Source organism: Gymnodraco acuticeps, unplaced genomic scaffold, assembly GCF_902827175.1.
Source record: "Gymnodraco acuticeps unplaced genomic scaffold, fGymAcu1.1, whole genome shotgun sequence".
NCBI classification, from domain to species: Eukaryota; Metazoa; Chordata; class Actinopteri; order Perciformes; family Bathydraconidae; genus Gymnodraco; species Gymnodraco acuticeps.
In genome coordinates, this window is record NW_022990692.1 from 69,252 (window position 1) to 82,149 (window position 12,898).

Below are 12,898 nucleotides of genomic sequence, written 5' to 3' on the forward strand. Positions count from 1 at the left end.
ACATATTTGCTGTTGGCCGCTAGCTATCGTTCCCTTAATGTTATCCATGTACTTGTCTGAAATAGGTCTTTTGATGACCTATTTTCTCAGTATTTGTTATCGTGTTGTGGTTTGATCTTGTTAATTATACAAAGATGAACTTTATTATTAAGTCTCGCTTCTAAAACGTGTCAAGGTCGTGGTCGATTAACAATGCTAGCTAAGGCGATGCTATGTAAGCTAGGCTAAGTTGACCGTTAATGTATAACATATATGATGCTGGTGAATGCATAAATATGAACACACACAAAAATAAAAGCCAATTATTTAATGATATGCACATAATATACAGATATGGAAATGTACATCTACTGGGCCTTGTGTCAGGAACACATTTAAATGTAAGAAGGCTCATTGACCATAACATCTGTTGTTTACATCTCTTTACACTATTTTTAAATACATTTTTACATTATTTAATGAATACAAATAATACTGCAATCAGTTGTTATGTTTGCTAACACTCGTAGTTATTTAAACGAAAAAAGTGTATCAAGCGTTTCCTAGTGCCGCAAACCGGAACACTCGTGTACTCTCGTTTGTAGTCGGAAGCCTAAAGGTGGTGCACACTTGTACTCTTACTAACCAACTGTAGCTTACGTAAAAGCTTACTTTGGTTGACTATTCCTGGGTGACATTATATATATATGGAATTGTTTAGCAGAGTTTTACACCAGCATTTAGCCAATGTACATATATTGAGGATTGTTTTATATTTCGGACCATAAAACAGTGATTTTGACGCTGTTGTTGTTAGCATTTGAAGCTAACACGCTGCCATGCTGCATCACAGCAGCCTATGAGAGACTCACAGAGGAGAGATATGCTACCAGACAGCATTGTGGGTATTCTCAATACATTATATAGATTATTTAACAGTTAATAAGGGTTTTATTCAGGGGACCGTTGGCATGTTCATGTCGTTCTTTTTATGTCCAGTATAACTTTGTTAAATGTATATTTTGGGGCAAATATTGTCATTATGTTTCGCTCTAAGCGTTATGAAATTATGCTAAGCAATACATATGTATGTGCTAAGAATGGCTTTTATTTAGTGTTATTGGCCGCGTAGCTTTTTAGATGTTTCTTTGCTTATTTATATAGAATTGCAATCATTTGTAGGAGTGTTGGAAGTGAGGACCATGTCTGAGAGTCGCATCTCTGTCATACTAGTAGTAGGGCTTGAGCGTTGTTAACGTTAAGACTATACTTTCAGGGATCATTTCTATAGTTTCTGACTTGAGAAATGTGTTTCTAAAGTGATTGGTCTCGCTAACCACGATGAAGAGATGGTGATACTCTTTCCTGAGCGCGAAGCTGGCAGAGAGTCTTGATTCAGTTCTTATGCTCTCTGCCTTTGATGACCGTTCACTGCCTCCTCTGGGGGCTTTGAGGGAGAGAGTATGTTCAGAGTGGCAGTGCAATGTGTTCAATATAAAGCATGATGAATAACGAGTTTTAATCAAGAGTGTTATTCACGGTATCATTGAGGCATTTGATGCAATGCATGTGTATTTCGCAAAGATTGCAAAAGGATGATGCGTTTTACTCCACTCCATGTATTCACTTTGTCCCTAGTATATATAGTTTATTTCCATGAAGGGTATGCAGTCTACAATTGTTTACAATATGCTAGTGTTATTTAAGCTAGTCACATGTCTTTCCTCATGGTGGGTTATTCATTACATGTGTAATTCACAATGAATACAAAAGGATATAGGTGTTTTACTTCACTCCATTTGTTTCTTTATTATTATTTTATTGTCTGCTTTAGTTACTTTGCAGATTAGTGTTTTCCTACAACCCATCATTTTCTCAATCTTATCAATTGATTTAAAGCAGTGGTCACCAACCCTTTTAAGCCCAAGATCACCGACCTCGGCCTAGGTGAAAGGCGAGATCTACCTATTGCAGAATTGAGGGGAAAAGACGGCCCAGACAGTGCTTCCAATTTGAGGCCTTTTATATAGGCATCTGAATTACTGTTACAATGAAGGCTCCATCATCAGCTCACGGCATATAGGCAGGGGTAAAGTGCTATTTTTTATGAGTGGGGGGCGGACCTCACCTCCTCTAGGGGGGACCTCACCTCCTCTAGGTCCTCACCTCCTCTAGGGGGGACCTCACCTCCTCTAGGTCCTCACCTCCTCTAGGGGGGTCCGGGGGGATGCTCCCCTGGGAAGATTTTTTTTTAAATATTGAAGTTGAAAGCATCAATCTGGTGCACTTTGAGAGCAACATGAAGAGATCTATGGATACCTCTCTCAGCACCCAGATGAAACAGAACTGTAAACAGTAGTGCTGCCGACGCGTCGACTTCAAAATATCGTCGACGACATATTTCCGCGTCGACGCGTCGCTACACACACGTGGGTCACCCAAAGCAACAAGCAGTTCGCAATCGCACTTCAAACACAATGGAGACTGAAACGGCTACCACCTCCTCCTCACAGGATTGCGCACGAAGCCCCCAAACGAAAACATCTCGCCCTAGGTCTTCAAAAGCATGGGAATATTTTTAAGTTAGTCCAAAACGCAAAGATATTGTCATTTGCAGTCTTTGCCAAATGGAGTTGGCATATCACACTGAGACTGCTGCATTGCCTAGACCGGAGGCAGCAGCTAGCTGTGGTGGCTACCATTAGCAGCTAGCATTTGCTCTCCGATTTTTACATAAAAATGGAATTATGGATTATAAATTCAATCATATTTTTATACATAGACGTTAAAAACCTATGGATTCACCGATTCAGCCGCGTTTTTTCTCATTGTAATGCCATTGAACACGTCTTTTGATCAGATTGACAGCTACGGTGGTGAGACGATCTCCCTAGAAGCTCTGTGAAGGTACGTGTTGTGATGACTGTATTTGCTTCCCCTGTCGCGAGTCCGGATCACTCAGTGATGATACTATATACCTACATAATCTGTGGAGTCTCAGCTTTAATCGGATATCTTGTATGTGCAGCTACGATAAGTAATAAGGGTACTTTTATCTTGAGTTCTGTGCCAATGCCCGTTAGCATTTTTCGCTCAGGGGTCATTTAGATGCTTCTTATGAGACTTGTTTTGTTTTGGTAAACATGGTTTGTATCGTCAGTTAGCTGAGATTATTTCCGTTAATCTGGTATAACACATTAATAGGTTCTTAAATATTAAGATCCCCTGAGACACAGTATCGTGAAAAAAATTTGTTTTTACATGACGTTTTTTTTACATTACGTTTTTTATGAATTGAACAACAGAAAAATAATCGTTAGATTAGTCGACTAATCGATCAAATAATCGCCCGATTAATCGTTTTCAAAATAATCGTTTCCCCCCAGCACTAGTGAACAGATTTTCTTTTTCTTTATGGATATTTTACAAATCACTCCCCTTTTAAACTGTATTCTTGTTTTACTGCCATAAAGTATTTCATACCTGTTTTTCATTTATTCTCTTATTGTTTGTATAACTATAATGATCATATGAAGGTGTGCCGCGGAAATAATCTTTTGAATAATTTGTGACAAAACCGTTCTAAACACTTTAGCTCGCAGCTTGTTGTGGAAACAGCTCCTTATGTCCGTTAGTGCAGCTAGCTAACCATATGCTAACATCACGGTCCCCGCTAGCACCGGTCCCTCTCTCCCTCTCTCTCTCTCTATCACACTAAATGCGCTATTGCCACACACACAGAGCCGAGCTTGAATGACACAAGTACACGTGTATTTCCATGCAACTCTCTGATTGGTCTGGTGACTTGCCTCTGTTGCATTCACTGAACACGGGAAATTGCAGTCCTGGCGTCCTCTCTTGTGTCATGATGAGGTTCACGTAAAGCATGGTTAATGTATTATATTATTGAGGTGTCTCAAATATACGTCAATCAAGTGGCACCTGCTAACGGGGTAGTGGATGATAGGTTTACATCTAAAAACGTATTTTTCAAACATTATTATTTTTATTTTATTTTTATTTCTTTTGTTACTTTTTTTGTAACGGTCCGCGATCTACCCGCACCACACTGCGATCACGATCGACTGCTTGGCGACCACTGATTTAAAGTATTGGAAGTGAGCACCATAACAGGGAGGTGCATGCCCTTCATACTAGTACTAGGGCTGGCTGAGTTTAGAGGTTAAGACTATACTTTCAGGGATCATTTCTATAGTTTCTGACTTGAGAAATGTGTTTCTAAAGTGATTGGTCTCGCTAACCACGATGAAGAGATGGTGATACTCTTTCCTGAGCGCGAAGCTGGCAGAGAGTCTTGATTCAGTTCTTATGCTCTCTGCCTTTGATGACCGTTCACTGCCTCCTCTGGGGGCTTTGAGGGAGAGAGTATGTTCAGAGTGGCAGTGCAAGAGTGTTCAATATAAAGCATGATCGATATCAAAGTGATAGTCGTTAGTGATGGGAATTATGGCTCTTTGAAGGGAGCCGGATCTTTTGGCTCCATTCCTTTCAAAAGAGCCGTTTTTAGGGTTAATAGGTTTATCTGCGCAATAATCACCAGGACAATGATTGACTGTATTGCCAGACCTAATGTCAATAATCTGCATTGTAAACATGACACAAGGTGGCGCCATATCCATGTCAGTGAATGTACTACTTTGAATTTACCCTCTGTATGTGTTAAGTAAATAAAGTTGCTTTGCCTTGAATGAAATTCACGCAACTCTTAATATTAGATACTGTGTTTTTAAGTGGCGATGGAGATTATTTGTTGACCCTGCTTTAAAGGATATTTAGCCTTTACAAATGGTGTGCTTTATCACTGCCTGGGTTTTGGTTGAAGTGCATCCAAGTGCTGCTGCGTTTTCGCATTTGTCTAATTTTCCATCCGAAAAACGTCGTCCTGTACCACTTGTTATGACTTCTCTCTCTCGCATATTCCGTTAAGACCCACCCCATCTTACTCCTCGTGCTGAAACCTAACAATCAGAGTAGGGGCGGGTCTTCACAGAATACGTTTGGGGAACAAAATCAAGCTTTTTAAAAGGCGAGTGGATGTTGGCAGGCAGTGAGTGCGGACCAACGATTTAACGATAACAAGAACGGCTCTCACCAAGTACGACTCGGTTCCCCTCGTTCGTACCAAAGAGCCGTTCAAAAGAATCGGCTCGTTCGCGACCGACACATCACTAATAGTCATGATGTCAGTGTTATTGAGGCGTCCTGTTATTGTGTGCCCGTTGGCGTTTATTAAATGTATTCATATTTGACTATGTGGCAACAATTACACAAGGATACATGATACATTTACTCCACTCCATGTATTTACTGTATCCTTATTTTATTATTTACTTAGGGTACATGTGTCAAACTGAAGGCCCGGGGGCCAAATCAGGCCCTTGGTGGATTTAATTTCGGCCCGCAGGATAATTTCTAATTCCTATTAGATCTGGCCCGCCGGTATATTGCACGCACACCTTCACTCCATCCTGAGGGTCTCCTCAGCTCAGAGCCTGAGCCCAAACATTGATGAACTTGCACCCAAGATGAGATGCCAAGAATCTGCTTGAACTAGCATCACAGAGCAGCACACTGAGTTTAATGGATGTTTCCTTCTGCACTTTTTCTCTCGCGACAACAGGGCATGTTTGGTGTTTTCTTTGAGGGAAATAGTTTTGTTGAAGCTGTTGTTGGCCTGTGGGAAAATGTAATCATAAGAAATGACTCCAGAAAAGCTGCAGATAGAGCCATAAGAAATGAATGCAACTGATTATTTAATGTGTAATGTTGTTTTTATAGGCGATCATGTAAGCTTTGTTAGTTCCAGGTTTAATATGTGCAATAAGTTCATTTCAATAAGTTTTGCAATAAACATTGAACCAGTCCGGCCCTCGACTAGTACCCATTTTTTTATTTCGGCCCACTGTGTATTTGAGTTTGACACCCCTGATGTAGGGTATGTAGAGTTGTTCACAATATGCTGGTGTTATTTAGGCTTTTTAAAAATTAATATTATGCCCATTATTGTTGACTCAATGCATGTGTAACTTACACTAATTGCAAAAGGATATAAGAAGTGTTGTACTCCATTCAGTATATTTACTTTATTATTTTACGGTTGACTATAGGTACTTTGCAGAATTTGGATTTACCTACAACACATTATAGTCTTATTACATTTTTGAAAGAATAAACTACCAAAAGCAGCTTAAATATATTTATGTTTCATCATTATCATCTGATCTATAGTGTTTCATGTGAGCACCATAACATATCAAATGAGATCAACTTTATTAATCCCAACATTTTTTGAAATGTGTTTGATGCAACAGCATTGCACATAATTATAAAGTAAACATTTTTTTATATTTTATATTATAAAATAAAGAGAACACATTGTAAGAGAAGGGAAAATATAAAGATTATACAAAGAAAATATAAAAAAATAAATTATTTAACATTACAAAATAATAAACAATTATTTATACCAAATACAAATATACTAACTAATCTAAAACGACTAAATATGGTTCCTTTTTTAAATAGTAAACTAAAAAGCAGCAGACTTTGTTTCTCAGTATTATCATCTGTTCTAAAGTATTGCAAGTGAGCACCATAACTGTGAGTCGCATGTCCTTCATACTAGTACTAGGGCTAGCTCAGTGCAGAGGTTAAGACTATACTTTCAGGGATCATTTCTATAGTTTCTGACTTGAGAAATGTGTTTCTAAAGTGATTGGTCTCGCTAACCACGATGAAGAGATGGTGATACTCTTTCCTGAGCGCGAAGCTGGCAGAGAGTCTTGATTCAGTTCTTATGCTCTCTGCCTTTGATGACCGTTCACTGCCTCCTCTGGGGGCTTTGAGGGAGAGAGTATGTTCAGAGTGGCAGTGCAAGAGTGTTGAAAGTAAATGCCAATGGATCGTGGGATTCAGTTTAAAGTGTAATCAGTGACATCACTGTTATCCAGGCGTCCTTTTATCATTGTGTGCCCATGGTCGTTTAATAAATGTATTCATATTACATATGTTGCAACAATTGCACAAGGATACTCCACTCCATGTATTTACTGTTTCCTTGTTTTATTGTTTACTTCAAAGTATGCATGAAGCTTACAGTTGTTTACAATATGCTCGTGTTATTTAAACAATTTTTTTGTATGTCTTTCGTCATGGTGGGTTATTCATTGCATGTGTAGTTCATAATGAATACTAAAGGTTATATGAGGTGTTTTACTCCACTCCGTTATTATTATTTTGTGGTTTGCTTTAGTTACTTTGCAGATTAGTGTTTTACCTACATCCCATTATGGTCCTATTACATTTGGTTCCTTCTTGATAGAATAAACTCCCAAAAGCAGCTAAAATATACTTATTTTCTAGTTTTTATTATTATTATTATCTGATCTATAATATTTGATGTGAGCACCTTAACAGATTAGAACATATATACTTTATTGATCCCAAATGTGGAAATGTATTCGATGCGGCAGCATACAAAACAGGGCATTGCACATGATAAGACATTTTAAAAAAAAGAAAATGTTTATATCTCAAAATAGAGAATAAAACAGGAGTACAACATATTCAAGTTGACCGAAAAGATACAAATCTGTAAACTATCTGACAAATAAAATACTATTGAAGAGTGATATTAATGCTAACACAATATAAAAGTAGGATATTATGTACATTAAGTGAGCAAGGAATGCCATATTAAATTAAATGTAAATGTACAGTGTGTGTCAGAGTTCCCGTTAGAATATTTTTTCACCGGTCAACATGTCCGTTAAAGTTTAAATCTTCCGGACAACATTTGAAAAGTGCCGGTCAAAGGTCTTCTTTGTTATTTATTGAGCTAACACGGGAATAATAAACGGAGCACTCTCTCCCTCTCCTGACAGCCCGCCAGTATCATGCAGCTCGCGGAACAGTGATGAGTGACCCGACAGTAAAACTAAACATATCTATAACTAGTTTAGGTAGTTTGAGAGCTAATTAAAATAGCTACGTGTGATATTCTAACCTGAAGTGTGAAGGGAAATTATTTTGACTGGAGAGATTTAGATTTGCCCGTCTTCAGCATATTTTACCGGTCATAGTCCGGTAATTACCGGCTAACGGGAACTCTGGTGTGAAGTAATAAGTCCAGTTAACAAAAGAGAAACTATGGAGCTGTGAGTTTACACATACAAGGGAATTGCTTTGATGTATGGAGCAAAACATAAACAACATAAGAAACAAATTGTAAGAGAAGGTAAGAAATATAAAGATTTTAAAAAGAACATGAAAAAATAAATAATTTAACATAAAAAAATAAGACAAGTATTCATACCAAATTAAAATATACTAAATTATCGACAACTGTTAAATATGGATCCTTTCTGAGATAATAAACTACCAATACTTTTGTTTTCAATATTATCAATTGATTTAAAGAATTGGAAGTGAGCACCATAACAGGGAGGTGCATGTCCTTCATACTAGTACTAGGGCTGGCACAGTGTAGAGGTTAAGACTATACTTTCAGGGATCATTTCTATAGTTTCTGACTTGAGAAATGTGTTTCTAAAGTGATTGGTCTCGCTAACCACGATGAAGAGATGGTGATACTCTTTCCTGAGCGCGAAGCTGGCAGAGAGTCTTGATTCAGTTCTTATGCTCTCTGCCTTTGATGACCGTTCACTGCCTCCTCTGGGGGCTTTGAGGGAGAGAGTATGTTCAGAGTGGCAGTGCTAAAGTGTTTAAAACAAGTCATGATGGATAGGTGGAATCAGCCTAAATTGATTATCACAACTTCAGTGTTGTTGAGGCACTCTATTACTTTAATGAGCCCATAATTGTTTAATCATTGTTTATGTATTTAGCAACATTTGCAAAAGGATACATGAAATTTTTACTCTACTCCATTCAGTTTATATACTTTATTATGTTACTGTTTGCTACAGTTACTTTGCACTTTATGGTTCTACCTACAACCCATTATGTTCTTATCATAATCAGAATAGAGTGTGAGAGGTATGTTTACACATACAAGAAATGTGCTTTGATGTATGGTGGTGCAAAAAAGTTATAAGAGAAGCTCAAAAATATAAAGGTTATAAAAACAAAAAATATTTCCCAAAAATATTTAACATTAATAAAAGAATAAGGACAAGTATTTATACCAAATAAAAATATACAAAATAATCTAAAAAAAACTAAAACTACTAAATATGGTTCCTTTTTTAAATAATAAACTTCCAAAAGCAGCTAAAATATACGTATTCTCTCAGTATTACCATCTGACGTATAACTAAGTCATAGCATTTATTTTAGCGCTTTTCCAAGTGCTCAAAGCGCTTTAAATGACATATTACATATATTAGACATGTAATCAATACTGTGGACAAAACCCACAGGAGCATTTAGGGTGAAGTGTTGCCCAAGGACAATGAACCACTCCCTACCTTTTTACCTAATCTTCCTTCCTCCCTCCCAAACCTAAACCCCAAAACCTCTCCTACTGTAAGAAATTAAAATCAATGTTGATATGACGTAATTTAAATTAAATACAGGGGTTGAAGTCGAATAGTCCATTTAGCTTAGGAACCTTCCTAACGGAGTGAAATGACCCGGAAGTCCCTCAGTGGCAGCCATGATAAGTGCCGTTCCAATTCTCTAGAATGAAAGGAAAGGAGGTTTCAAACTTCCTTTATAACCTCCTTTAGCTTAGGAACCACTGGACCTCCCTAACCGAAAGGAAAGGAGAGGAGAAAATGCTGCCCCACAATGCCTTGCAGCCGCAGCATTTGCGTCACTCAACAGTCGGCCGTTCACGGAAACAACCGATTATGACGGAGAAATGATATCATGAAAGTTACGGTGCTTATTAAGCTTTTTAAAACGTATGTGGTAAGTTGCCAAAGTGCTTTTTTCTGAACGTTCATCAGTATTATAATCAAAAAGAGAAATATGAACGTTAGTTTTTACTGAAATGATCAAATAAAGTCAACATTTCACAGTCTTTACTGAGCTGTGTGGAGTTTGTTCAACTTTTAAAAGATGTTTAAATGGTGATATACACAGTGATAGATGTTAAGGACTAACGTTTATAATAAATACATTTGTATTGATTTTAAGATCTTTTCATAGTTCATACAATCATACGTATTGGGATCATTTGTATTAAAGTGGACCGGAGGGAGAGGGTGATGAGCATAAGTTTCACTTTCCTTTTTTATTTCAATTCCAACTTTGGTCATGAAGAATATGTTTCTCTGTTGTCCACGTTCATAAAGCATAAAGCAACAGCGTCAGAGCACGGTGCAGAGTCTCTAGATGAGTCCCTCGTTCTTATTAAACATCCATGTTGTAGTCCTCTGTATAGAAAACTGTAGTTTCCATAGTTACCCCACAGCAGCAGACGCACAAAATGACGTCCGCTGGCGCATCATAAACACGTCAGATAGTGAAAGTGCATTCGGATTCTCTAAAGTACCGCAGTCTCTTCTCCTAAGTCCTTTTGAATTCTCCTATCCACTATCCCTTAACCCCGTGACGTTTCACTCAGAGGTCAAGGAATAGGAGATAGGGTTAGAATTTAGGAGCTGATTTTTGGATAATCGGAACGCAACCATGGTTTTAATTTAAAGCAGTTTTATTCTGAAAACAGAAGTTCACACTAACTATTAATTTAACACTTTTATTCTGAAAATTATCCATTTCCGGTTAGCATTAGCATGTGGCTAACGTTTTGAAAACCGTGAATTGAAGGTGAAATGACATGTGATGTTGTACACTAAACACACTGGGATTAACACTCATTTATTGACGCTGAAATAACGTTTATCGGGGAATGTTTAAATAACCACAGACATCAGAATTATATATATATTAATAATATAAGATATAATATATAACTTTTGTGACTGGGTAACAACACGGGAGTCGGGACGTCACTTGCCTCAAAGGTTGAGCTCTCGCTTACGTTGAGATGTTGAGGCATTGCGCACTGTATTGAGTGGTACTACCTTGAAGCTGATCTGAGGCAGTGAGCACCATGACTGAGAGTCGCATGTCCTTCATACTAGTACTAGGGCTAGCACAGTGTAGAAGTTAAGACTATACTTTCAGGGATCATTTCTATAGTTTCTGACTTGAGAAATGTGTTTCTAAAGTGATTGGTCTCGCTAACCACGATGAAGAGATGGTGATACTCTTTCCTGAGCGCGAAGCTGGCAGAGAGTCTTGATTCAGTTCTTATGCTCTCTGCCTTTGATGACCGTTCACTGCCTCCTCTGGGGGCTTTGAGGGAGAGAGTATGTTCAGAGTGGCAGTGCAAGAGTGTTGAAAGTAAATCATGATGAATATATGGATCAAGGTTACTGGTTAGTCGTTTTAACCTGTATGTCAACATGACCTGCGTATTGTTATATACTCGTATACCAGAATCAGGTTTATTAACCAGGTTGGTTTACAGATACGAGGAATTTGACTTGATGTCGTGGTGCATACATAAAAGTATAACAATAATTAAAAACACAGGTAGAGAACTAAAACAATAAAAAATATAACAGTATTTACATTGGAATGGAATAAGAAGGAATACAAATAGCATTATACCATTTTATATACTCCAAATTCTTTATATTGCATGTAACTGATATAAACAGATGTTTTTTGCCGCATTGTTACTTGTTGTGTGTCTTCAACAGATACTTGTACGTGATTTGTTGTTGTGATTAAGTAACGTTATTTTCCCATGCTTGAATAGCCTACTTCTTATAAAAACAGTTCTATTATAGATAGAACTATTAACGAAGCACTTTTATACTAATAATGTAATGTATTATAGGCATGTGTGCGGAGCGTTTTGTTGGTGCCCAGAGTAGGCGGGGTTTTGCTCCACCTGCCAAGAAAACCATTGGGACCAATTCCACTGTGCTGGCCTGGAGAAACACTCAAAACTTAAAAAGAAAAAAAGCACCAGCGGGTTTCTGCTCTCTTTGAATAGAGTCGGCGTTAAACCAGTGATTGACGTGAGAAACTGGAGCAGGATTCGTTGCGCGTTTGGAGACGCAGTGCATCCTGTATAGTGGCGCAGAAACTGCATGCATACATGACAAAGGAAAGGAATACATTTTGATCACTTTTGTCGCTTTTTAAGGCCTGTTTTTTTTGGCTCTTTTGGAGTTTTAAATTGCATCTTCATTCACCGGACAATTGGGAGTTAACGCAGTGTTATTGGCCGGAGCTATAAAACATGACGCACAAACGATGTTTAACATTTCTATAGATGGAGGATCATTCTCTAAAAACTTGGAGGACTTTGATTCAATTCGAAGTGTTCTTCTTTACAGGTCAGTAGCAAATTCACACGATGCATGGATGGCACAATTACCTTTCTTTTCTCTTTTTTTACACACACCTAAAGTGTTGTACTTTTGTTTGGTCGTAGTGGCTTTGCTGAATACCGGAGGGGATTTAAATGACTCGTGCAGGTCGGTAGGGAGGTGGAGAAAGAGGGGACATTATATGCAACATTTTAAATGCCACAAACGTACTAAAAATTGTAAAAATGTGCTCTAAAGTTCATTGAATTATTGTATTGTATAAGCGTTGTTCTCAAACATTCTGATGTATTTTACACCGTGTTATTTTAATAAACTGTACCTACCCGGTGTTTTTGTGTATAGGGTTAATTAAATGTTCCTGTAGATATAGTAAAACAACGTATTTGGTGTTTTATGTGTGGTAAATACATTATTTAGCGTGCGAGAGTCTCGTGCTGCCAAGTAAACTAGCACGCACTTGCCTGCCCATGCCTGAGACAGCAAGGCAACAGAAAGCTTCTGTGTTGTTAGGGGCAACTGCACTGTCCACCAATCAGATTGCTCTCTTTAGAATCACGTGATCACACCGTGGCCAGCTCGTCAAC

At 38.0% G+C, this 12,898-nt stretch overlaps 5 non-coding genes across 5 annotated transcripts; all 5 read left to right on the top strand.

Annotated features, from left to right (window-relative positions):
- The first annotated feature begins 1,239 nt into the window (after positions 1-1,239).
- On the top strand, positions 1,240-1,456 carry LOC117555570. Its single transcript, XR_004570411.1, has one exon. It is a non-coding gene; the product is annotated as a small nucleolar RNA U3 (small nucleolar RNA).
- Positions 1,457-4,164: 2,708 nt separating this feature from the next.
- LOC117555572 lies at positions 4,165-4,381 on the top strand. The gene has a single exon (XR_004570413.1). It is a non-coding gene; the product is annotated as a small nucleolar RNA U3 (small nucleolar RNA).
- A 2,271-nt stretch (positions 4,382-6,652) lies between these two features.
- Positions 6,653-6,869, top strand: LOC117555573. Its single transcript, XR_004570414.1, has one exon. It is a non-coding gene; the product is annotated as a small nucleolar RNA U3 (small nucleolar RNA).
- A 1,624-nt stretch (positions 6,870-8,493) lies between these two features.
- LOC117555574 lies at positions 8,494-8,710 on the top strand. The gene has a single exon (XR_004570415.1). It is a non-coding gene; the product is annotated as a small nucleolar RNA U3 (small nucleolar RNA).
- A 2,368-nt stretch (positions 8,711-11,078) lies between these two features.
- On the top strand, positions 11,079-11,295 carry LOC117555575. The gene has a single exon (XR_004570416.1). It is a non-coding gene; the product is annotated as a small nucleolar RNA U3 (small nucleolar RNA).
- The last annotated feature ends 1,603 nt before the right edge of the window (positions 11,296-12,898 follow it).